General features: G+C 36.6%; 1 long non-coding RNA gene across 1 annotated transcript in view; it reads left to right on the top strand.

Moving 5' to 3' along the window:
* The window catches only part of LOC111748439 (uncharacterized), a 57,275-nt gene extending 47,728 nt beyond the window's left edge, over positions 1 to 9,547 (top strand). Inside the window, exon 3 of the long non-coding RNA XR_010321783.1 lies at positions 4,893 to 9,547. This is a non-coding gene — a long non-coding RNA (uncharacterized LOC111748439). The remainder of the gene's footprint in view (positions 1 to 4,892) is intronic.
* The last annotated feature ends 17,407 nt before the right edge of the window (positions 9,548 to 26,954 follow it).

Below are 26,954 nucleotides of genomic sequence, written 5' to 3'. Positions count from 1 at the left end.
ATTCCGTGTGATCCTTTGCCTTATTTGCCACTGCTCACCTCTCCAACATCATCTCCCACCAAGTTCTGCATTCTATGTGATCCTTTGACTTACGTTTTTGTCTATAAACACACCATTATCTTACCTGTTTTGGCCAAGAACCGGGCATATAAAATAAATAAAATGTGGTTCCTAGCCCTTCTGGAGCCTTGGTGGTGCAGTGGTTAAGAGCTCAGCTGCTAACCAAGAGGTCGGCAGTTCAAATCTACCAGCTGCTCCTTGGAAACCCTACAGGGCAGTTCTACTCTGTCCTCTACGGTCTCTATGAGTTGGAACCGCCTCAACGGCAGTGAGTTTTTTTTTTTTTTTTTTTTGCTTATCCCTGAAAAGGCCATGGGGATAGAAACAAAAAATATACAGCAATATATAATAATTGAGACATTCACCAAATGAAATGAAAATACAAGACAGTGTGGAGATAGCTAAATATACATATGTACTAAAGGTGTACCCTTCAAGATAAATATCAATCTTTGATGTCATAATTAACTGTATTTTGTTCAAAAGATATCCTTTTTAAACTTATAATCCTTGGTTTACATGAGAAAATTAGACTTGGGTACTCTCTTTTTTCCTTAATGTCTCTTCCTTTTGAATCTTCTCTTAGGGCCATCTAGCTGTCTCCTTCATAAACACTTGTGTTCCACTCTTATTCCCTAACATTCTATCTTTGAACAACCTCATTCATTTTCATACTTATCAACCACTTATAGGTTAATATGACACAGATTTATATCTCCAGCCTTGCCTTTACCCTCCTTTTGAGATTTGGAGTCCCACATCTAACTACTTACTACTCATATATGCATGTAAAGTAAACCATGTATACTTACCGCAGCAGCAAGGCCTGTATGTTCCACCCCATGGACATTACTGTCCTAAAGGTATTGTCATTCCATTCCATAAGTAAACCATGTATACTTACCGCAGCAGCAAGGCCTGTATGTTCCACCCCATGGACATTACTGTCCTAAAGGTATTGTCATTCCATTATGATTTTCAGTGCATAAATCTTTCTTTTGTTAAAATTATTCTTAAATAGTTTATTCTTTTTTGATGCTATTATAAATGGAGATTTTTTTCTTAATTTTATTCTCAGATTATTATAGTGTATATAAATATTTTTTACAGTGTATATAAATATAGTGTATATAAATATAATATAAATATTACTGGCTTTTGTATCTTGATCTTTTATTCTGCAGTGCTGCCAAAATTATTTATTAATTCTAATAGCATTTAGGGAGTTCTTTTCAGTTTTCTATATATAAGATGATATCATCTGCAACTACACTATTTTATTTCTTTGATTTCATTTTGAATGTCTTTTATTTCTGTTTCTTATTTAATTTCCCTTGATAGAATCCCCAGTAGAACACTGAATAGAAAAGATAAGAGCAAATATCCTTATCTTTTTCCTGATCTTAACAGGGACAATAACTTACCGTTAAGTATGATGTTAGTTGTGGGTTTTTCATAGATGCCTTTCATCAGGTTCAGGATGTTCCCTTCTATTCCTAGTTTGTTGAGCATTTTTATCATTAAAGGATTTCAGGTTTTGTCAAATGCTTTTTCTCCATCTACTGAGATGACTAGGAAGAGCCCTAATGGTGCAGTGGTTAAAGTGCTCAGCTGCTAACCAAAAGGTCAGCAGTTCAAATCAGCCCACTGCTCCACCTAAGAAAGATATAGCAGTATTCTTCCTGAAACATTTACAGCCTCGGAAACACTATGGGGCAGTTCTCCTCTGTCCTGTAGGTTGGCTATAAGTGGCAATAGACTCCACTGCAACAGGTTATTGAATTGACCATGTGGTTTTTCCCCTTTGTTTTATTGCTGTGTTGTTGCTAGGTGCTGTTGAGTCAGTTGTAACTCATAGCAACTCTGTACAACAGAACGAAACACTGCCCGGTCCTGCACCATGCTCAAATTGTTATGCTTGAGCACATTGTTGCAGCCACAGTGTCAATCCATCTCATTGAGGGTCTTCCTCTTTTTCACAGACAGACTACTTTACCATGTCCTTCTCTATGGACTGGTCCCTCATGATAACACGTTCAAAGTCTGAGACAAAGCCTCACCATTCTTCCTTCTAATGACCATTCTGGCTGTACTTCTTCCGTTGCAGATTTGTTTGTTCTTTTGGCAGTCCTTGGTATATTCAATATTCTTTGCCAACACCATAATTCAAAGGCATCAATTCTTCTTCAGTTTTTCTTATTCATTGTCCAGCTTTCCCATGCATACGAGGCGATTGATTACACCCTGGCCCCGGTAAGGCGCACTTTAGTCCTTAAAGTGACATCTTTGCTTTTTAGTACTTTAAAGAGGTCTTTTGCAGCAGATTTGCCCAAGGCAATATGTGGTTTGATTTCTTGACTGCTGCTTCTATGGGCATTGATTGTGGGTTCAAGTAAAATGAAATCCTTTAAAACTTCAATATTTTCTCCATTTATCACGATGTTGCTTATTCGTACAGTTGTGAGGATTTTTGTTTTCTTTGTGTTGAGGTGCAATCCATACTGAAAGCTATGGCCTTTGATCTTCATCAGTAAGTGCCTCAAGTCTTCTTCACTTTTAGCAAGGAAGATTGTGTTATCTGCATATCACAGGTTGTTAATGAGTCTTCCTCCAATCTTGACACTCAGTTCTTTTTCATTTAGTCCAGTATCTTGGATTATTTTCTCAGCATACAGATTGAGTAAGTATAGTGAAAGGATACAACCTTGATGCACACCTTTCCTGACTTTAAACCATGCAGTATCCCCTTCTCCTGTTTGAACAGCTGCTTCTTGGTCTATGCACAGGTTCCTCATAAGCACAATTAAGTGTTCTGAAATTCCCATTCTTTGCAATATTATCCATAATTTATTATGATTTACACAGTCAAATGCCTTTACACAGTCAATAAACATAGATAAACATCTTTTTTTCAGCCACAATCCATCTGACATCAGCAATGATATCCCTTCTTCCATGTCCTTTTCTGAATCCACCTTGAATTTCTGGCAGTTCCCTATCGATGTACTGCTGCAACAGCTTTTGAATGATCTTCAGCAAAATTTGACTTGCATGTGACATTAATGGTATTGTTTGGTAATTTCTACATTCTGTTGGATCATCTTTCTTTGAAATCCGTACAAATATGTTTCTCTTCCAGTCGGTTGGTTAGTTAGCTGTCTTCCAAATTTCTTGGCATAGACCAGTGAGCACCTCCAGCTCCGCATCCGTTTGTTGAAACATCTCAATTGGTATTCCATCAATTTCTGGAGCCTTGTTTTTTGTCAATGCCTTCAGTGTAGTTGGGACCTCTTCCTTCAGTACCATTGGCTTTTGATGATATACTGCCTCCTGAAACGTTTGAACATGGACAAATTCTTTTTGGTACAGTGACTCTGTGTATTCCTTCCATCTTCTTTCGATGCTTCCTGCATTATGTATTATTTTTCTCGTAGAATCCTTCAGTATTGCAACTTAAGGCTTGAATTTTTCTTCAGTTCTTTCAACTTGAGAAATGCTGAGCATTTTCTTCCCTTTTGGTTTTCTAACTCCAAGTCTTTGCACATTTCATCATAATACTTCATTTTGTCTTCTCCAGTCACCCTTTCAAATTTTCCATTCAGCTCTTTTACTTCATCATTTTTTCATTTTGCTTTAGCTATCCTTCATTCATGAGCAAGTTTCAGAGTCTCTTCTGACATTCATTTTGGTCTTTTCTTTCTGTATTTTTAATGACCTCTTCCTTTCTTCATGTATGATTTCCTTGATGTCATTCCAAAAATTGTCCGGTCCTTAGTGTTCAATGCTTCAAATCTGTTCTTGAGATGGTCTCTAAATTCAGGTGGGGTATATTCAAGGTCATACTTTGGCTCTAGTAGACTTGTTCTAATTTTCTTCAGCTTCGTCTTGAATTTGCATATGAGCAATTGATGGTTTGTCTCACAATTGGCCCATGACCTTGTTCTGACTGATGATATTAAGCTTTTCCATCATCTCTTTCCACAATTTGATTCCTGTGTATTCCATCTGGCGAGGTCCACATGTATAGTTGCCATTATTGAAAAAAGATATTTGCAATGAATAAATTGGTGGTCTTGCAAAATTCTATGATGAGATCTCTGACATCATTTCTATCACCAAGGCCATATTTTCCAACTACCAGTCCTTCTTCATTTCCAGCTTTTGTATTCCAATCACCAGTAATTATCAATGCATCTTGATTGCATGTTTGATCAATTTCAGGTTGTAGAATTTGGTAAAAACCTTCAATTTCCTCATGTTGGCATTAATGTTGGTGTGTCAATTTGAATAATAGTAGTATTAACTGGTCTTCCTCGTAGGCATATGGATATTATCCTGTTACTGACAGTGTTGTACTTCAGAATAGATCTCGAAATGTTCTTTTCGATGATGAATGCAACACCATTCCTCTTCAGTTTGTCATTCATGGCATATGATTGACCATATGATCATCTGATTCAAAAGGGCCAATACCAGCAGTTCATTTCAGTTCAGTAATGCTTAGGATATTGATCTTTATGTTTTCCATTTCATTTTTTTTTTTTACGACTTCCAATTTTCGTAGATTAATACTTCTCACATTCCACGCTCCAACAATCAATGAATGGTTGCAGCAATTTGTTCTTATTTTGAGATGTCCCCTCTCAGCAAATGAAGGTCCCGAGGGCTGGACTCCATCCAGGTCAATAAGGTCGACTGCTTTGAGAAGGCAACTCTTCCTCAGTCGTGTTTTGAGTGTCTTCCAACTGAGGGTCTCAGGTTCCGGCACTATATTAGACAACGCTCTGCTGCTATTCATAAGGTTTTCACTGGCTAATTTTTTTTTTTTTCAGAAACAGACTGCCAGCTCCTTCTTCCTGCCCACTCTTAGTCTGGAAGCTCTGCTGAAACCTGTCCACGAATGGTGACCCTGCTGGTATTTGAAATATGGGCAGCCAATCTTCCAGTATCACAGCAGCATGCAAGCCACCACGGAATGACAAACTGACAGACATGTGGTGGTTATTTTATTAGTATGGTTGATTTTCAGACTTTAAATAAACCGTGCATCACTGAGATAAATCCCCCTTAGTCATGTATAATCTTTTTATATGTTCCTATATTTAGTTTGCTATGATATTGCTAAGGCTTTTTGCATCAATGTTTACAAGGGATTAGTCTGTGGTTTTCTTGTGGTACTTTTGTCTGATTTTGATGTCAGGATAATTTTGGCCTCATAGAATGCTTTGGGAAGTGTTCTCTCTTCTTCCATTTTTTGGAAGAGTTTCTGAAGGAAGGTGTTTCTTTTTTGGACGTTAGTGTGATGTACCAGTGAATCTACCTAAGCCTTGGCTTTTTGTTGTGATTGCCATGGTAGCTACATGACCACATACATTTGTCAAATCTCATGGAACTATATACCTTCTAATCTATTTTACTGTATTTAAATTATACCTCAATAAGCCTGACTGGGAAAACAAAACAAATTTTTATTCTACCACATGAAAAAAGTCAGGAGAAAGGTTTATTAGGAGTAGTATGGTGGGCTTCATGGTCATGTGTGACTGAGGCTTCTATACTTCTGCTTCAACAACTAACTCATGGCTTTCAACCTAAAGGACGCTTTGTGACCCAACATAGTTTGCTGGAGCTCTAGCCATCAGCCATCACATAAGCATTCTAGGCAACAAGAAGGTGGAAGGGAGAAGACAAACAGCATCTCTTCGCTTTCTAAGGTCCTTTTCTAGGAATCCTAAAAAATATAAGACTTCTCGCATTAAATTGTCCATATCTTACTCACTTACTACCAACCTGGAAGAAAATTTTAGAAATATGTTTTAGTTGAGTCTATTGCCATCCTCAATCAAATTGAATTACTATGATAACTAAGGAAAGGGAGAATGGATATTTACACATCAAACAAAGCAGAAAACTATGAATTATATTCAGCTTCTCAATTCTTACTTTTTCATGCCATTACACATGAAATCATCAGTAAAATTCTGATGTGTATTTATAAATATTTATCATGTTTATCTTTTCTTGTCCAGTTATACCAGGGCTACCATAGATCAGATCCTCCTTCTTGTTAATGTAGACTATTAAAAAAGCTTCTTAATTAGGTTATTATTTTTCCTGCCACAGGTATTGCCCTCTTATGTTTTATTCCCTATGCTGCAAGCACCATCATCTATTTAATTGATCAGGTCACTTGCCTAATTAAAAGCCTCAACAATTTCTTGACCCATCAGTATCTCCATTAGGATACCCACAACATGGTACCTGTTTCCCTCAGAGGGAGTCATAGTAAGCAAGATAAAAATCATAGCCTTTTTGTAATCTAATCTTAGAAGGGCTATCCCATCACTTTTGCTGTATTCTTTTGAAGGGAGTCAATAGGTCCAAGCTATATTCCAGGCATAGAGATTATACATGAGTAATCCTTGAATATGAAGAGGGGAAGAAGGGGGGTACTTGTTGTTAGTTGCTATGGAGTTGATTCCGACTCATGGAGACCCCATATGTACAGAGTAAAACTGCTCCATAGGGTTTTCAAGGCTGTGACCTTTTAGAAGTAGGTTGCCAGACCTCTGTTCCGAAGTACCTCAGGGTGGATTTGAACCACCAACCGATCAGCTAGTAGTCCAGCTCTTAACCTTTTGTGCCACCCAGGCACTCCATTACCTGATATACTAGGTCTATCTATCCTGATTAGATACATTAGAGCAAGAATTATTTCATCAGAACTTCTTACACTATTTGGATAATAGTTATTAAATGAATGAACTTATGTAAATTTGTATTCCCTCCTCCAGTATCTAGCACAATTTTGACATGTAACGTGAGTTCAATTAATATTCTCTGAACTGAGATGAACTGTTCCCCCCTTGTGAACTCTTCATTCAAAGCAGACCTTGAAACCTACTATTTCCTCAATACACAATGAGCTTTCCCTTTTCCAACTTTTTATTCATTTATTTCCACCCACCCAGAATCACTTCCTCTGTACTATGCTCCAAATTCAATTCAAATTCCATTTTCATAAAAATATTCTATGCAATTTAAATGACAATGATGGTAATATTTGCACATATTCCATCTTTGCTTTTAATATTATTTAGATCTTCTGCAGCCTTTTAACTTTTCATATTTTTCTTCCCAACTGAATTGTAAATTCATTGAGATCAGGAACACACTTGTAATCCTCTCTGTATCACTGGAAAGACACATGGCAGAGTAAGTGATTTTGAGATTTCATGGTAAAAGACTGTAAAACATTATTTAATATTAAGCAGTATTATGAAAACTTAATGTACTTGTATTTCCTTGCAGTAATTATAATCCTTTATAAATGACATGGCATTATACAATAGTATTTCCCCCCCTTACGGACAAGGTATGTTAGATTCAATAAAAATAATAAAGTCTTACTGTACTGTAGAGTTAATAGTGAATTTCAAGGATTAAAATATTCAATATAGACAAGATGGTATATTTACTGACTCGACTGTTATGTCAAATCATGACAAAAAATAATTTTACCAAAAATAGTCAAATCTTTAACTTACAGTAACTCATGATAATACAAGATACTTATGTATTTGTTATGAAAGATGGCCATATTTGTCAGTCAAATTGATAATATGACTGATAAAACTGACATTTTAAAGTGAGACTGTCTTAGAAAATATGACCGTATGGTTACCATTGACATAAGCCATTAAGAAACATTCGAACCTCCCTTTATCTAAAATTCTATAATTGTTAATCTTCTCAGGAGTATCCAATAGTGCTAATGAAGCCTACTTTCTCCATTCTGTTGAGTTACATCAAAACATATCAAAATTGGATGGCTGGGCTTTTTATTCTCATCTGCTAATTGCTGAAACTTTAAAAACACTCATTTAATACAGCTTGAATTATTAAAATGATTATATATCAAATTTTACTCTATACAAAAAGTTATAGAGAATTAGCCATAATTTTAAAGTAAGAATGAAAGTAAAATAACATTCTAGGCATTTGACCATACCATTTACAATATTTTGGGGTCCTGGCAGTTAAGCAGAGTGATTAAGAGTTTGACTGCTAACCAAAAATTTGGCAATTCAAATCTACCAGCTGCTGCTTCAAAACTCTATGGGGCAGTTCTACTCTGTCCTATAGGGTTACTATGGGTCAGAATCGACTCAACGGCATTAGTCAATTATAATACTGCAGTAATAAGTGACTTCAATAGCTGAACAGATGCTAGAGATTCCAGTGAGTCTGCTTCATAGCTGTACCTAGAAGTATCTGTCAGTTCTGTTACTGAGGCATGCCTGAACTATAAACCCTAAAAGATGGCGACAGTGTCTCTTTCCCTCACTCTAATGTCTCTTCCATTTAATACAGTGCCTGACATGCAAAATTCCATCTGTAAATAGTTATTGAATACATTAATTTATGCTGCATTAAACGTGAATACCATAATCAGCTTTCCATATTACTTACATGAATTATCTTTCCTTCTTAATCCCACTAATTAGCCAAAGGTACATGTTTCTCTTTCTCCAACTCCAAATTTCCATCACTTTTTCTCCTAATCTTACTGACACTTGCTGTCCATCCCATAATGCCATGATCATGAGCCACATAGCTTCTGTGTGATAGAACAGTGGCTCACGTGCACACTTCACTTACCATGTGCAGCCACTAAACTTGACATACGTGAACTCCCTTGATCCTCCATATCCCTGCGAGGTTGGTATTTTTAACATCTCCATTTCACAGATAATGAAACTGAGGCACCAAGAAACTAGCCATGTGTCCAGTGTCACACAGCTAATAAATAGTGAGGCTGGTATTTTAATTTAGCTAGTTGGGCTCCAGAATATGTATTCTAACACAGGGCTGTAGGCACTACGCTATGCTGCCTCCTTATCATACTGCGCTTAAACGTATGATCTACTTTCATAGCCGAGATAGCTTTCATTGATGTAACTTGGCCTTTTCCTTGAATAAACACCTACAAATATAAAGAATTGATGTTTATATGTAAAATTGATTACCTTAACACCTAATGCCTGTATTTTAAATTAGCGTTTTCCTTCTGTGAAATTTGGAATCAAGCTTGGGTTCAAATTTTAGATTTGCCTCATATTAATTACATCCCTTTCAGTAAGCTAATTTATTTTCACCTCTTTTAGCTCTATTTTCTTATCGGTGATGTAGCTAAATCAAAGGGTTACTATGAAGTTAAGTAAAACCAGCAAGCAAAACAAACAAAAAAACTTTGAAGTACCTAGCACAGTGCCTAAAACACAACAGCATTTCAGTATATACAAGCAGTTAACAATATTTCTTTTAAGGATTATTCATTTTGCAATCTTTGTGTCAAATCTCCTCCCATATTTAGTTAAGGCTTATGGTTCAATATCCTGAGTAGCTTGTTAAATCTGATAGTTAAGTAAGCACTGTAAAAAGATTACCCATCGTTTTATTATTTAATTGCAAGGATGCATTTCTGTTTTATGGGAAACAAAAAACTTCCTATTAAGTTTGTTTTTAAATATAAAATATTTACATGGACTCATAATATTGGATATATTAGGTCATTGCATTTGGCTCTTCAGAAATACATATTCACCAATTGTGTTCTTTTTGTTTTATCTCCATCGATGACTGATAATCTTATTTAATATCAGATCTCGTCGTATTTTTAAATTAAGAAATAGAACATAAATAGGCCTTAATTCCTTCATATATTAAAAATAAGTCAATAAGAAAGGCGTGTTATACAAGATGTAATACATGTTTAACTAGTAAATGCCCCAGGATTTAATCCAAAATTATAAACTAATGTTCAGTTATGAATGTACACTTTGAGGATTAGCCTTTGGGTACAGGAAACAGCATGTCCAAGAGATTTCATTTTCAGAACAATAAAATACCTAGAGCATTATGTGGCTTAATTGAATAAAATTTTACCATATACACAAATTTATGAGCTTACAACTCTTGACAAGTTAAAACTTCATCAAGAATTCAACATCAAGTAAAAATGTTCTCCTAGCAGTGTTGTATGAAACCCTAATCCAGACAGAATGATATTACTAACACTTGCATCCTTTGTCCAAGTCACAGTTGCCCCTAAGCTAATTTAAACATGTTTCTCTTCTCTCCATTCCCCTTGAAGGCAGTATCTGAAACAACGGCCCGGCATTCTGAGGAGATAATTTTCTAAAAGACAAGACTTTTAAACTTCTACTTTTCTAGAAACGAACCAATCTAAGAGAGTAAAACATCCACATATGTAGTTACAAAATATTCTTAGCTGTTCATAACTTAATAGAAGGAATGTAAGAGTCAATTTATTAACAATATTAAAAATATCTTTCATTTATACAAAGTTAGTACCTATTTAAAATCTTGAACAAACATGGCTTATGGCTTGTTGTTAGGTGCCATCGAGTCAGCTCCAGCTCATAGCAGCTCTTCCCCACTTATATTTGGTTGTTGTTGTAGTTAGGTGCCACTGAGTTGGTTCAGACTCATAGCGACCTTATGTACAACAGAACGAAACACTGCCTGATCCTGTGTCATCCTCACAATCACTGCTATGCTTAAGCCCATTGTTGCAGCCACTGTGTCAATCCATCTCATTGAGGGTCTTCCTGTTTTTCGCTAACTCTGTACTTTACCAAGCATAATGTCCTTTTCCATGGACTGATCCCTCCTGACAACATGTCCAAAGTATGTGAGATGTAGTCTCGCTATCCTTGCTTCTAAGAAGCATTCTGGTTGTACCTCTTCCAAGACAGATTTATTTGTTCTTTTGGCAGTCCATGGTATACTGAATATTCTCCAACACCACAATTCAAAGGCGTCAACTCTTTTTCGGTCTTCCTTATTCATTGTCCAGCTTTCACATGCATAGGGGGAGATTGAAAACACCATGGCTTGGGTCAGGCGCACCTTAGTCTTCAAGGGTACATCTTTGCTTTTTAACACTTTAAAGAGGTGTTTTGCAGCACATTTGCTCATTGCAGTGTGTCTTTTGATTTCTTGACTGCTGCTTCCATGGGTGTTGATTGTGGATCCAAGCAAAATGAAATCCTTTGCAAGTTCAGTATTTTCTGTTTCTCATTATGCTGCTTATTGGTCCATGTGATGGTTAAGATTGTGTGTCAACTTGGCTGGGCCATGATTCTCAGTGTTTTGGCAGTTATATAATGTTGTGATCGCTTCCCTGTTGAAATTTGATATGTGATCACCCCCATGATGGAATCTGCTGAGTGGTACAAACAAGGGTGGGGTCTGTGGAGGCTCACTCCCCCCTCAGCCTTCATTTCTCCACCTTCCTCCACCTACTCCTTTCCTGCTCGTCTTGCAAAGATTGTTGGCTTGTTGTGGATCCAGCAGCTGTCTCTTGTCTGGCGTCTGGTTCTTGGGACTTGAGCTAGCAGCTTATCTGCCCATCTTGGGATTCACCAATCTTCATGTCCTGCGAGCAAGAGTCCTGGTCCCCAAGTTGTCTGTCTTGGATTCACTAACCCCTGCAGCAAAATGACTCAGGAGAAACCTTGCCATCTTGCCTGCTGACCTTGGAGATTCCTCAACTGTCACAGCCTGTGAGCAGGAGCCCTGCTCTCTGACCTACTCATCTTGGGGTCATCAGCTTCTGCAGCTCTGTGAATTGGGAAAGGACTCTATCCTGATCCAAGGACTTGGGACATTCCAACCCCTACAATCGTGTGAGCTGTTGCCCTGATTAAAGTCTCTCTCTATATATTTATATACATTAGTGGTTTTGCTTCTGTAGAGAACCCAATGTAAGACAGTCCAATTGTGAGAATTTTTGTTTTCTTTATGTTGAGGTATAATCCATACTGAAGGCTGTGGCCTTTGATCTTAATCAGTAAGTGCTTCAAGTCCTCTTCACTTTCAGTAAGCAACGTTGTGTGGTCTGCATAACGCAGGTTGTTAATGAGTCTTCCTGCAATCCTGATACCCTGCTCTTCATGTAATACAGTTTCTTGGATTATTTGCCCAGCATACAGATTGAATAGCTATGGCAAAAGGATATAACCCTGACTTTAAACCACATCTTTCCTGATTTTAAACCATGCAGTATCCCTTGTTCTGTTCGAAAGACTGCCTCTTGGTCTACTTACAGTTTCCTCATGAGCACAATTACGTGTTTTGGAACAATCTTCTAAATGTTATCCATAATTTGTTATGATCCACATAGTCAAATGCCTTTGCATAGTCAATAAGACACAGGTAAACATCTTTCTGGTATTCTCTACTTTCAGCCAGAATCTATCTGACATCAGCAATGATATCCCTGGTTCCACGTCTTCTTCTGAATCTGGCTTGAATTTCTGGCAGTTCCCTGTTGATACGGTGCTGCAGCCACTTTTGGATGATCTTCAGCAAAATCGTACTTGTGTGTGATATTAATGATATTGTTCAATAATTTCTGCATTAGGTGGGATTACCTTTCTTGGGAATAGGCATAAATATGGATCTCTTCCTGTCGTTTGGCTAAGCAGCTGTCTTCCAAATTTCTTCACGTGGACCAGTGAGTACTTCCAATGCTGCATTTGTTTGTTGAAACATGTCAGTTGGTATTGAGTCATCTCAATGCCTTCAGCGCAACTTGGACTTCTTCCTTCAGTACCATTGGTTCCTGCTCATATGGTACCTCCTGAAATGGTTGAATGTTGACCAATTCTTTTTGGTATAGTGACTCTGTGTATTCCTTCCAGACGGAATGTGGAAGTTGTGTTTTGAATGCCTCCCAATTTGAGGGGCTCATGTTCCAGAACTATATCGGACAATGTTCTGTTGTTATACATAAAGTTGTCATTGGCTAATTTTGAGAAGCAGATCCCCAGGCCTTTGACCTAGTCTGTCTTAGTCTGGAAGCTCCACTGAAACCTGTTTACTATGGGTAACCCTACTAGTATTTGAGATATCGGCTGCATAGCTTCCGGTATCATAGCAACATGCAAGCCGCCACAGTACGACAAATTGACAGACAGGTGGTGGGTTTATAGCTTAGACAATCGTTAAGACATATCACTCAATTATATGATAATTTTTTAAAATAACTTGTTGTTGTTGAAAATATACATAGCAAAAACATACACCAATTCAAGCTTTACATGTACATTGCAGCAACATTGATTACATTCTTTGAGTTGTGCCACCATTCTCATCTTCCTTTTTTGAATTGTTCCTTCTCTGTTAAAATAAACTTACTGCCCCTTAAGGTTTCTATCTAGTCTTTTGAGTTGTTGTTGTCAGTTTGATCCTATATAGATAGTACGTGATCAGTTTTTGAAAGTATGATATCTTAAAATAGTAAAGCATAATCTAAAACTTGTAATTTCAATATAGTTTTAATAAGTTCATACTGTGTCACTCAGACTGTCAGTTGTTTGTACCAAAGTGTTTTCCTGCTTTCTACTCTGTTTTGATTGTGTATTTAGCCTATGATGATACATGCTGACAGAATAGCATTATTGTGACTTTACTTGTCTTACTTGTCAAATGATTTGAAGCACATTTTAGGTCAACAACATTTAAAATTCCAGTTCGGTGGTAAACAGCTGAAGGAAGTTTTCATAGGAGTCCAAACATGATAAAACCAGGCTGTGAAAAATTTGCTCTGTGTTTCTCATATCTTTTTATATTCTTTTTTCTATTTCACTTTAGATTTTATTCCAAAAATGTCACCTTTGCACTGGTTCTGTTGTCTCTAGAAAGAAGCTTGTTGAACTAAAGTCACTTAACCTCTCAGTGCCTCAGTTTCTTTCTCTTCAAATTAAATGAGTATGTGGCTCACAAACTTGAAGGTGGATGAGAATCAACATGGGGAGTTTCTTAAAATGCTTCAAAAGTTCTCATTGTAATAGGACTGGGGTAAGCTTCTACATCTACATTTTTAATACACCCCTAAAGATTTTTGAAGCAGGTGGTCTGCAGACCTCACTGTGAAATATTGAATATGTGGTTCAAATTCTCTCCAAGGTACCTTCCACCTGTCACAAATCCCCAAGTCAGCATTCCTCAAGCTCCATAAAAAGAATGAAAACTGATTTTCTGCTTTGAAAAGGTGAAGTAGGGAGAATTTTGATATTATTAAAGCATTCTAATTTGTCTGTTCATTCTTTTAAATCTGTGTGAAGGCCATGCTACAAGTCAATAGAATATTGCAAGAAAAATATATCTTTGCTCAGTGGCTATATTGCAACTTATGGAGCATTTCATTAAATATTACAAGACTATACAGATATGCTATTATGATATAAAAGCATGCAGTTTTTTTGAAAGTGTGACAACAAAAAGAAATTAATGTGCAACTTGTACTTCTCATTTTGAATTTCACTTTGTGATGGAACATCAAAAACATCAAAATTATAATGTTGTAGAACTGAAGAATACTCTAGAGATTATCTGTTATACAAATTTCTGTTATCAGCTCTATGGTACCAGTGATAGTGTTGTATTCATGTTTGTATTCTCACTGCACAATGCTTGGCTTATTGTAAACACTCACAAATGTTCACTGAATGAATGATAAATGCAACAGAATGAATGAATCCCTTCATTGAAGTACTTTCAGGGAAGATAAGTGATGTACCTGCCATCACTCATTGGGTAAGTGGCAAATCTAGGTTTAGAGTCTAGTTAGAGCTCATGAATCCTAAGCGAGACCCTTAAACATTTGCGCTGTGTTTCTATAGACAAATAGCTTTTAAGTCTTTTCAAAAAATGTTTCAAAATCTGCCTCTCTTCACTCACTTTTATTACCACCTTAGGCAGCATAATCGGAACTATTCCGGATAAGGGCAATCTATATAAGAAATTTTGCTCCTCACAAGTCTGCATAATTGAAAACTCAGATTACGTTTTCTGAAGGTAATGGGCCTTTCTGTTTACTAGCTAAAATAACCTCATCAAGTGTCCATAATGTAATCTCAGTTTAAAAGTAATACAGAAAACTTCTGAAGTTATATGACTCTTAAGACTTATCTTGAATTGGAGTATTTGTATCATAAAATGAGACTGGATTTTATATCATACTAGATCAAGTTTGTATAATTCAAATCTTCACAAAACGCAACCACACAGTATCACCATTTAAATTTTGGCACAGAAGTCTCAAAACAAATGGGCTAAGGATACCTTGGCTATCACTTGTCACTTTACTGGTTCTCTGCATGGCCATGTGTAATAGCAACATGTGTAATCAGAGTAGATATCACATTAATTAATTTAGTCATTTGTCCCTGATGGAAATGGGATATCATCGTCTATTTCATCATGGTGTAAGGGGATGAAATTTTTCTCCCTATTTGCTTTAGGTAGTTGAGAAGACTTTAGAAGCCAATTAAAAAATAATTGTTACTTAGAGGCCTAGGTAAAAAAAAAAAAAAAAAAAAAGGCAAAGATATCTTTATTTGTTTGCCTGAGAAAAGAAACCAAATTTCAGTGTTTTCAATGGGAGGCAGTGGTTGGGATCCTCATTGTTTCAGCTATCAATTGTTGTGTAACAAATAACGCCAAAATATAGCGGCTTAAAACAACACCCATTTTATTATATCCCAGATTCTGTGGATTGGCTGGTGCCCAGATGTACTTTTTCTTCAAGCAGTTACAATTAGATGTCAGGACTGGATGTTTGGCAACACATTGTTCCTCCACATTGCTCCAGCCAGCAGGTGTGCCTGAGCTTCTTTCATGTTGGGTTCAGAGCTCTGAAAGGGCAGAAGGGGGAAGTTTAATTCCTGGGTTCAAAAGGTCAATGTCATTCCTTCCTTCACAGTCTATTGTTCAGAGCAGTGATAAACCCATTCCAGATTCAAAGGGAGCGTGCTTAATCTCCACCTCTTGATGGTATGAGCAGCATGTTTAAAAAGAAGCAAGTGGAAGTGCTTGGAGCTATCTTTGGAAACTAGCTACCACACTCATTATTCCTCTAATTAAATATTGATATACCACAGATTCTTGATGATAATAATCTCTGAGGGTTTTAGAATGTTTTCTGAGATTATTGCTGTGATTTTTAAACAGGCTATAGTAACTTTCCCTACCCCAGTTATATGTTTATATTATCCAGTAGTATCTATGTACTTTTACAAAAAAAAAAAAAAAGGATGGCATTCATTGGTTGTGCAATGAAGATAAAGAAGAAAGTCTAAAAATTATACTATCACCCATGTTTTAACACTATCCTTCCCTATTCTCATAACTTTTACTCTAAAATGGAAGATTCCCATGAGTTCATTCTTCCTCTCTGAACTGACATGACTGACAGAGACATGATGTGAAAGGAATCTTGCTCAAGTCATGATCTTTCCTGTCCTGGAGGAAGCTACAGAAATAGGGTAGGGTTTTAGGACATCATCCTAGATAGATGGAAGACCAATCACAGTAGCCCTCATTTGTGATGTTAATCAGATGAAATCTCTATTAAATTGATCTTTCTTTCTTAAGGCTATACTATCAGAAGCCGAATAGATGTATATCTCATAGGTTTACTGCTTCTTAAGATGAATTTGGAGAAATGGAATGTGTTTTGTGTGTTGTTACAACTCCTACCTCCTATTTAGGGAGATAAACTTAAGAAATTAGAACAATCACCTGGTGAGATATAGTTAAAAACTTTGCCTTGATTTAAAATACTTTTAGAGGCAAATCATACTCATTATTTAATACCTAAACATTAATATTAATTTTGTCTATTTTCAAAATGTAGAAAATATTTGTAGATAAGAAGAATCCTCACACTCACAAGCTAAAAACTTCTTTACTTTTGTTTTAATCCCAACCATAAGACCACATAATCAAAAATTACTTAAGAATTTTTTGATTCTAGGGTGTCAGTCCGTGTATGTCTGAATTTCGCCCTCTCTTTGAGTTATAGAAAAGAAACGAAAAATTTTAAGCTTATATTTCTATAATAGAAGAGTAAGAAAAAGCTTCTCCCAACATGTTTTGAAAACTGGGCACCATGATAAACCCGAACAATGTGGTTGGTAGAAAAGACTGGGTCATAATCTTAGGTATCAATGTATTTGAGAGGTCCTTTTTTTTATTTTCCTGCAACCAGCATATTCTCATGAATATACTGCATATTTGTTTTTGCCCCTGTGGGGAAGTTCTATGTGGGTGAAAACATTAGCTGCTCCATGACTTTTTGGTCTATTCTTATGTAATTAAAATTTCCTTGGCCTTTTTAAAGTCACAGAACAGTATTCGTTCAGTATTTAAACTGTCTGGTTCTATGTACTAGTCAAAGCTTTTGATTTTATTCAAGGTTGTAGCCAATTTCTTTTTGCCTTAGGCTTTCCACTCTCCTTTTCCATCTTTTAACTGCAGCTCTGACTCCTCAGTGTTGAAATAGGCAGCAGGAAAGTGAGAGAAAAAGGACATGTGATACTTGACTGGTATTCTTGTAGGCTGCCTTCATGCTTCATAGACCTACTAGGTATTTAAAGCTGACATCATCCCTAGTGGCTGTGGTATACCCTTTTTTCAGAAGCTCCTTCACTCATGTGCAGCTCCCTCATACTCCTATAGCTTCTCTAATGGCTTCTTGCTATAAGGTTCTTTTACCCCTCTAAAATGATACTATGGGCCAAGGCCTAAGATTGTGTTCACACTGGTTTTCTTTTACATGTGGCCCCCTCATGGTCCTTAGGCATCCAAGTATCCTTTGCTCCAGCAAGCATGGAGAGGGCAAGCTGATCCTAACAAGTGGCAAATTCCTCTTACACTTACATTGGAGCAGCTGCTCAGCCTTTTGGATTCACAACTGGGAGACAGGACTAGATACACTGTGTTTCCCTAACCTCAGGGAATTGTTGTTGCTAGGTAGTCTCCAGTTGGTTCCAGCTCATAACGACCCAATGTACAACAGAATGAAACACTGCCCAGTCTGGCACCATCCTTGGAACTGTTGTTATATTTGAGCCCATTTGACACAGCCGCTGTGTCAATCCATCTTGCCGAAGGTCTTCCTCTTTTTTACTGACCCTCTACTTTACCAAGAATGATGTCCTTGTCTATGGACTGATCCCACCTGACAACATGTCCGAAGTATGTGAGATGTAGTTTCGCCATTCTTGCTTCTAAGGAGCATTCTGGCTGTACTTATTCCAAGACAAGCTTGTTTGTTCTTCTGGCAGTCCACGGTATATTCAATATTCTTCACCAATACCATAATTCAAAGGCATCAATTTTTCTTGGTCTTCCTTATTCACTGTCCAGATTTTGCATGGATATAAGGCAATTGAAAATACCATGGCTTGGTTTAGGCGCCCCTTAGTCCTCACAGTGACATCTTTGCTTTTTAACACTTTAAAGAAATCTTTTGCAGCAGATTTGCCCAATGCAATATGTCGTTTGATTTCTTGACTGCTGCTTCCATGGGCGTCAATTGTGGATCCAGGTAAAATGAAGTCCTTGACAACTTCAATATTTTCTTCTTTTATCATGATGTTCCTCAGATAACAATTTTTCGTAGAGACCTATTGAAATCTCTCTCTACGAACTTGAGAGGAAGAGGGAGCATTTAATTCAGTTCTCCTGGAGAAAGTCTAGTCAAGATCTACTCCCTCAGTCACTTTATGTGCCTGAAGTGAGTGAGGGTGTTCAAGATAAATATAACCCCCTGTTTTTTTTCCTAGTCATATGCCCTTGTTACTTTGGTGTCTGAAAATTCAAGTAGCATAGTAGTTAAAAAGCATACACTTTGGAGCTAGCTTTGGAGGTAAATTTCAATTTACTTAATTTTTCTCGGCCTCAGTTTCCTCTTTGGTAAAATGGTCTTACTTGACTTATATTAAGAATGCATACTTCTTAGGTTCAATGTGATTATTAAATAAATTAGCAGTAGTGTAAGGCACTGAAAAGAGTAGCCCACAAATTAAGCCAAGAAGAATCCTGTTTTAGCATCCTGTTAACATTCTCATGACATCCTTAGTGGTGCAAGTGGTTAAGCACTTGGCTGCTGATCAAGTCCACTCAGCAGCACACCAGAAAAAAGGCCTGGTAAGCTACAGCTGAAAAATCAAACATTAAAAACCCTATGGAGCACCGTTCTACTTTGACACACATGGGATTGCCATGAGTCACAATTTTCTCCATGGCAACTGGTTTGTTATTTTGATAACATTTTCATTATCCATGCAAATGTCACTCAAAGGTTGGATTATGAAACATGTTAGAATATCATTTCTATGTGAGCTTGGAGAGTGAATGTTTGTTACTCCAACCTTAAAGTTCAGGTTCAATTATCCAGGAGACGAAGCTTGAGGTGCAACACTGCTATTAAGTAACTGTGAACTAAGGCAGGTCTCTTAATAACATAATAACTTAATACTAGTTATTTAAGATTCCAAATGTTTCCCATTCCGGCACATGAAATTTAATTTCACTGATCAAGTATTTTCTAAGCATCTACGGTGTTCCAGGTATGCTAGGCACTGAGGATCCAACAGTGAACAAAAACAAAATAAAACTCTTCCATTATGGACATTATATTCTAGTGGCAGGATTCAAATAATAAACAAATAAAATATGTGGTATGTCTTATAGTTGCCCTACTCCTCATAGAGCCACTTGGAGACTTGAGTTCAGAGAAGAAGGGATGGCTTGGGAGTCCTTACCTCCCTGTGTGACAGAAGTAATCTATGTACGGCATAATAAAATGAGTTTTGATGATCTCCAGGAAGATGGTAAAGTTAAGAATGGTGTTAGAACAGGGAAGAATGAGATTCCTTCCAGGAGCATGCAGAGTTCTGGGGATCCCTACTTTTACTGGACAGTGGTAGCATTGAGGCCAGGAAGGAGAGATCTTACCTGGAACAGACAGATCTTCTGGGCCTATAGACTTCCAGTGGAGTCTACAGAGGCTGAGGAGGGGCAGTCTGACTTGGAGCTCCTGATCACATGTTCCTTTCTATTCTTAGACCAAGAAATTTCTGACAATTGCTCTGGTCTCCTGCAGATGGGGGCATAAAGGAAAAAGGAGAAGGATTATCAGTTTCACATTTTGAAGTTCTTTCTAACCAGAGTTAAACACATTTTCTGTGTCCTATTAAAAGAAAAAAAAAACTTCTATAAAAGAAGAAAAGCAGATGTCATTAAAAAATGTTACACCTGCCAGGGTAAAAACTCAAGAAACCAAACCCATTGCCATCTAGTCAATTCCAACTCATAGTGACCCTATAAAACAGAGCAGAACTGCCACATAGGGTTTCCAAGGAGCTGGTAGATTTGAACTGCTGACGTTTTGGTTAGCAGCCAAACTCTTAGTCACTGTGCCACCAGGGTCCCACCAGGGTGGCTAACATTAAAAAGAGTGACAACACCAGATCACCAAGTATTGGTATGTTATTTGTAGGTGTATTATTGGTAGGAGAGAAAAACCACTTTGAAAAAATGCCTGGTAGTTTTTATAAAACTAAACATACACCTACTTTGTAGCCCAGAATTTACTCAACAAATATGAAAATATATGATATGTTCTAAAAGATATATATGAGAATGTTCATAGCAGCTTATTCATAACAGCTCAACACTGAAACAGCCAAGATGTCCACCAACAAAAGAACAGATAAACTGTGACTTATTCATAAAATAGAATACCACTCAGCAAGAAAAAGAATGCAACAAAATGGAGGAATCTCAAACACACCGTGCTGAATGAAAGAAACCTTACATGAAAGAGTTCGTATTTTATCACCTATGTTAAGTTTTAGAACAGGAAAAACTAATCTAGGGGAAAAAAAATCAAAGTAGCGATTGTCTCTGGGGGTGGTGGAGCAGGGATTGACAGAAAAAGAGCATAACAGAACTTTCTGAAGTTACAATAATTTTCTGTATCTTGTTAGGGGTTTGGTGTTACCCAAGTGTGCATGATGTGAGGGGCACATGAACTGACTGAATTGTAGAATTTCACTGTATGTAAATTTTACCTCAAAATAAATAATTATGTAATATATTAAAATTTAGTTAATTATATGCATGCTTAAATATTTGGAGGAAGGTACTAGTATCTTCAATTTATTTGGAAACATTTTTAAAAAATGAGATGGATTGATAGATGGACTGCAGGATGGATAATTATGTGATCAAGTCAGTATAATAAAAGGTTAATCATAGAATCTAAGTGGTGGGTGCTTGTTTATTCACTGTAAACTTCTTTTTTGGAAGATGATGTTTTCAAAGTAAAATTTTGTGGAAAAAAGTCTTGTTTTAGGTAAGAATATGATCTTTTAGTATCATCCCTTGAATGCTGAATACATTCTAATATTATGAATATCATACCTTTATTATATACCTCTTTTGAAATAGTAAAGATGATAAAAGATGCATTCCTTCACTCAACAATTATTTATTGAGTACCTCATTGCCAGTTTTCAAAAGGACAGGCACACTAGTTTATCCCTACCCTTATATTCTAATGGAAGAGAAAAAAATATTTATTACAAAATTATTCTTTAATAAATAGTATAAACTTATTTTTGAAATAATTAAAAAAAAATAATGCCCCCTTAAAATACTCAACACTGCTTGAGTATTTTACTTACATTTCATTTGAACTATTGGTGAAAAGAATGATGAATTCTTATGAGATCAAGTTCTAGAAACAGATTTTATTGTACTTTCTTTGTGGAGCCAGTAATTAGCGAGTTATCGCCAATTAATATTATTGATGTCTTCCATGTGTAGTCATAAGATACTAGTCTGTGAAATTAAATAGTCAAGAAAAGTAATTGAGTAAAAATAATTAAGAAGATACTCTGTAATATATGGTCACTATGAGTTGGAGAAAATATTGAAGTTGTCAAGGATTTCATTTTACACAATCAACACCCATGGAAACAGCAGTCAAGAAGTCAAATGATGCATTGCATTGGAAAAATCTACTCCAAAAGACCTCATTAAAGTGTTAAAAAGCAAAGACGTCACTGTGATGACTAACGTGCACCAGCCCATGGTATTTTTAATCGTCTCACATGCATGCGAAAGCTGGACAATGAATAAAGCAGACTGAAGAATTGATGCATTTGAATTATGGTGTTGGTGAAAAATATTAAATATACCATGGACTTCGAGGAGACTGAACAAATCTGTCTTGGAAGAAGTACAGCCAGAAGGCTCCTTAAAGGGAGGATGGTGAGACTTAGTTCCACATACTTTGATCATGTTATCAGGAGGGACAAATCTCTGGAGAAGGATGTCATGCTGGGTAGAGGGTCATTTAAATAGAGGAAGACCCTGAATAAGATGGATTGACACAGGGACTGCAACAATGGGCTCAAACATTGCAACAGTTGTGAGGATGGCTCAGGGCTGGACATTGTTTCATTCTGTTGTACATAGGGTCGCTATGAGTCAGAATCAGCTCGACAGCACCTAACAAGAACAACAATGGATATTACATCTGGCATGTCGCCTCACTAAAGCTTCAGTCTCCCAGACATAATTAAATCACTTTAAGCAAGTTAATTTATAATCTTCAGCCAGTGAGTGTATATGAAACTGTCAGCAAATATTTGTTATATAGTTACTGACTTTAAATACAAATCCTATTATCTCTATCACTGAAAATGATAAAAGAAAGCTTTTTGAAGGGTAGGACCTTGGGCCCAGTCCTCATTCTTCTTTTATCCACCTGACGCTTTCCCTAAGATCCAGTCTTATTTCTTCTGTAGAATATGAAATATTTTTCTTTAACATTTTCAACACTGAACTTTCATCTTCCTCCCAAATAGTCAGATGACATTCCTATTTTAACTTTACTATTTTTTGTTTGTTTTCATCACCCGGAAGCTAAAACTGGCCCATTCTTCTCTTAACCTAGCGTATCAAGCCACTGAGTTTTGCTAGTTCTTCACTCAAAAGGTTTCTTATACTGGTTTCTTCCTATTTATTTTTTATTGCCATCAGTCTCATTCAATGATCTCATACCTGAACTACTGCAATAGTTTTTAAAAGTAGAATTTATTGTTGTAATTTTTCTGTTTATAAAAAAGTCAGGAAATAAAAATGCTTAAAACATAAAACACTTAAAGCATAATTTTGGTGATGTTATGCCTCAGCTAAAACATCTATTCGTATGTTTTTATTATATTCTTCTTGTTACTTCTCAATTACCTTTGAAAATGTATTTGCCTTAAAAAAAAAAAAAAAAACTAGTTGTTTCTGAGTCACCTCCGACTCCTGGTGACCCCAGTGTGTCAGAGTACAACTGGGCTCTGTACCATTTTTAATGGCTGTTCTTTTGGAAGTAGATCGCCAGGACTTGCTTTCTGGTACCACTGGCTGGACTCAAACCTCCAATCTTCCAGCTTCTTTCAATTATAATACATGCTGTGCTTCATTCCAAGAAAAATAATGCTAAAACACCACTTGCTTGTCCAAAACTTTAATGGCTCCCCAATACCCTACAGGATCACGACTTTAATGTCCCAGGGCTCTAATTTCTCTGCCTGTTTATCTCCTGAGCCTATCAATAAATATCGCCATCTGAAAAACCATCCTTACCAGCTGTATCCAAAGATCCTTCCATAATAGCTCTTCCCTCTCATCTCCATCTAAAACTTATCTCTCCTTTCCACTCATACCCTGTGTGAAACTTATCCAGTTACCGCAAATCACGGGAATCTTCCCTCACGCCAAAGTTTTATAGTTTCTCTTCCATTATTTCACCTATGTGTTGTGCCAGAAACTGGGAGCTTTTGCTGATAGTTTCCTCTCCTTTTTCTCACATATTCAACCCATAACCAAATCCTATTAATTTTACTTCATAAATACAGCTTAAATTACCTCACTTATATCTACCAAATGCTGTCACTAACTGAGACTGAGTCATAAGCATGGTCTGTCTAGGCTATGGAGTAACTCTTTCCATCACCATAATTCATTCTGTGTTAGTAGCTATAGTGAAACTTTTAAAAGACAAATTTGATCACAATACTCCCTTGCTTAAACTCTGTCAACAGATTTCTATTAGACTTAGGATTGAATACAAAATATTTTATATGTCCTACAATATGCTGCAAGATCTGGCCACTCTTCAACATCTCTCACCACTTCCCTTGTCCTCATCCCTGCTCACTGTCATCCTCAAATCTCCGTGCTTCTTTCCTAATCAGCACTTCTGTATATATTTCTTCCTCTGTTTTCCCATCCCCTGTCTCTGCACCCATCTCCTGCTCATCTTGAAGTTATCAGCTTGAATGTAACTTCTTCAGGGTACACTTCCCAACTTTGCAGACTAGCTTAAAACCAAAAAAAAAAAAAAAAAACCCAAACCCATTGCTATCGAGTCAATTCCAACTTATAGCAACCCTACAGGACAGAGTAGAACTGCCCCTAGGGTTTCCAAGGAGCACGTGTTGGATTCAAACTGCTGAAAAGAGAAATTGACAGTTCCACAATAATAGTAGCAGATTTCAACATACCCCTGTTGGTAAACGACAGATCACCTAGAAAGAAGCTCAGTGAAGATACAGGAGATCTAAAGGCTACTATCAACCAACTTGACCTCATAGACATATGTAGAACACTCCACCCAACTGCAGCAAAGTACACATTCTTTTCTAACACATGTGGAATGTTCTCCAGAATACACCACCTCTTAGGCCACAAAGAAACACTGAACAAAATCCAAAACATTGAGATAATACAAAGCATCTTCTCTGATCACAGCATCGTCAAAGTAGAAATTAACAACAGGAAGACCAAAAGAAAATAAAATCAAATGTATATAAACTGAATAACACCCTGCTTAAAAACCACTGGGTAATAGAAGAAATCAAAGGTGAAATCTAAAAATTCCTAGAATGAAATGAGAATGAAAGCATATCATACCAAAACCTTTGGGACACAGCAAAGGCAGTACTCAGAGGTCAATTTATAGTAATAGATGCACACATCAAAACAGAAGAGAGGGACAAAATCAAAACATTAGATACACAATTCAAACAAATAGAAAGAGAACAGCAAAAAAAGCCACAGCCACCAGCCACTCTAATAAAGATCAGAGGTGAAACAAATGAAATAGAGGATAGAGAAACAAAAGAAAGAATCCACAAAGCCAAAAGTTGGTTCTTTGAAAGGATCAGCAAAATCGACAAACCATTGTCCAAATTGACAAAAGAAAAACAGGAGAGGACACAAATAACCTAAATAAGAAATGAAATGGGGGACATTGCAACAGACCCAAGTGAAATAAAAAAGATCATAACAGAGTATTATGAAAAAATATACCCCAACAAATTTGAAAAACTAGAGGAAATGGACAAATTTCTAGAAACACACTGTCTTAATTAGCTAGCATCGCTATAACAGAAATACCACTAGTGGGTGGCTTTAACAAAGAGAAATTTATCCTTTCACAGCCTAGTAGGCTAAAAAAGCCTGAATTCAGGGAATAAATTCCAGGAGAAGGCTTTCTCTCTCTGTCAGCTCTGGAGGAAGCTCCTTATTATCAATCTTACCTTGATTGAGGAGATTCTCGGTGCAGGGACCCTGGGTGCAAAGGATGCACAATTCTCTTGGCTTTTGTTTCTTGGTGATATGAAATCCCCTCATCGCTCTGGTCACTTCTCTCTTTTATATCTAAACTTGTAGATTGAGTCTTGCCTCATTAACATAACTGCCACTAATCCCATCTCATTAACATCCTATAGCTAGGATTTACAACACATAAGAAGATGACATCAGATAACAAAATGGTGGACAATCTCACAATACTGGGAATCATGGCCTAGCCAAGTTGACAGACATTGTTAGGGGACACAATTCAATCCATGACACACAATACTTACCCAAAATGACACAAACTAAAGTTGAAACTCTGAACAAACCCATAACAAGAGAAGAGATTAAAAAGGTAATAATAAAAAAAAGACCCCCCAAAAATGTCCTGACCCAGATGGCTTCACTAGAGTATTCTACCAAGCATTCAGAGAAGAGTTTACACCAGTACTATTGAAATTATTTCAGAACATAGAAATGGAAGGGATCTTTCCAAATTAATTCTATGAAGCCAGCATAACCCTGATACCAAAACCAAGCAAAAACACCACAAAAAAAGAAACTTACAGGCCAATATCTCTCATTAATATAGATGCAAAATTTCTTGGCAAAATTCTTCTAGCCAATAGAATTCAGCATCATATATATATATATATATATATATATACATATATATATACAAATACACCACAAACAAGTGGGATTCATACCAGATATGCAAGGATGGCACAACATTAGAAAATCAATCAACAGTAGTCCACCACATAAATAAAAAAAAAAGAATCACATAATCTTCTCAATTGATGCAGAAAAGGCATTCGACAAAGACCAATATCCATTCCCGATAAATGCTCTCAATAAAATAGGTATAGAAGAGAAATTCCTCAACATAAGAAAAGGCATCTATACCAAACCAACAGCCAATATGATTCTTAATGCAGAGAGGCTGAAAACATCCCCCTTGAGAACGGGAACAAGGATGCCCTTTATCACCACTCCTATTTAACATTGTACTAGAAGTCCTAGCTAGAGCAATAAGGCAAGAAAAAGTAATAAAGGGCATCCAAATTGGTAAGAAAGAAGTAAACCTGTCCCTATTTGAGAATGATATGATACTGTATATAGAAAACACAAAAGACTCCAGGAGAAGATTACTGGAACTAATAGATTCAGCAGCGTAGCATGATACAAGACAAACATACAAATATCAGTTGTGTTCCTATACACCAATAAAGGAAATGATGAAAAGGAAATCAGGGAAAGAGTACCATTTCTAATGGCCCCTAAAAATTAAATACTTAAGAATAAACCAAGGATGTGAAAGACCTACACAAAGAAAACTTCAAAACACTACTGCAGGAAACCAA

The sequence above is a fragment of the Loxodonta africana genome, chromosome 4 (genome assembly GCF_030014295.1).
Source record: "Loxodonta africana isolate mLoxAfr1 chromosome 4, mLoxAfr1.hap2, whole genome shotgun sequence".
NCBI lineage: Eukaryota > Metazoa > Chordata > Mammalia > Proboscidea > Elephantidae > Loxodonta > Loxodonta africana.
Note: the sequence above shows the minus strand (reverse complement) of the source record. Positions and strands in the feature narration are given on the sequence as shown.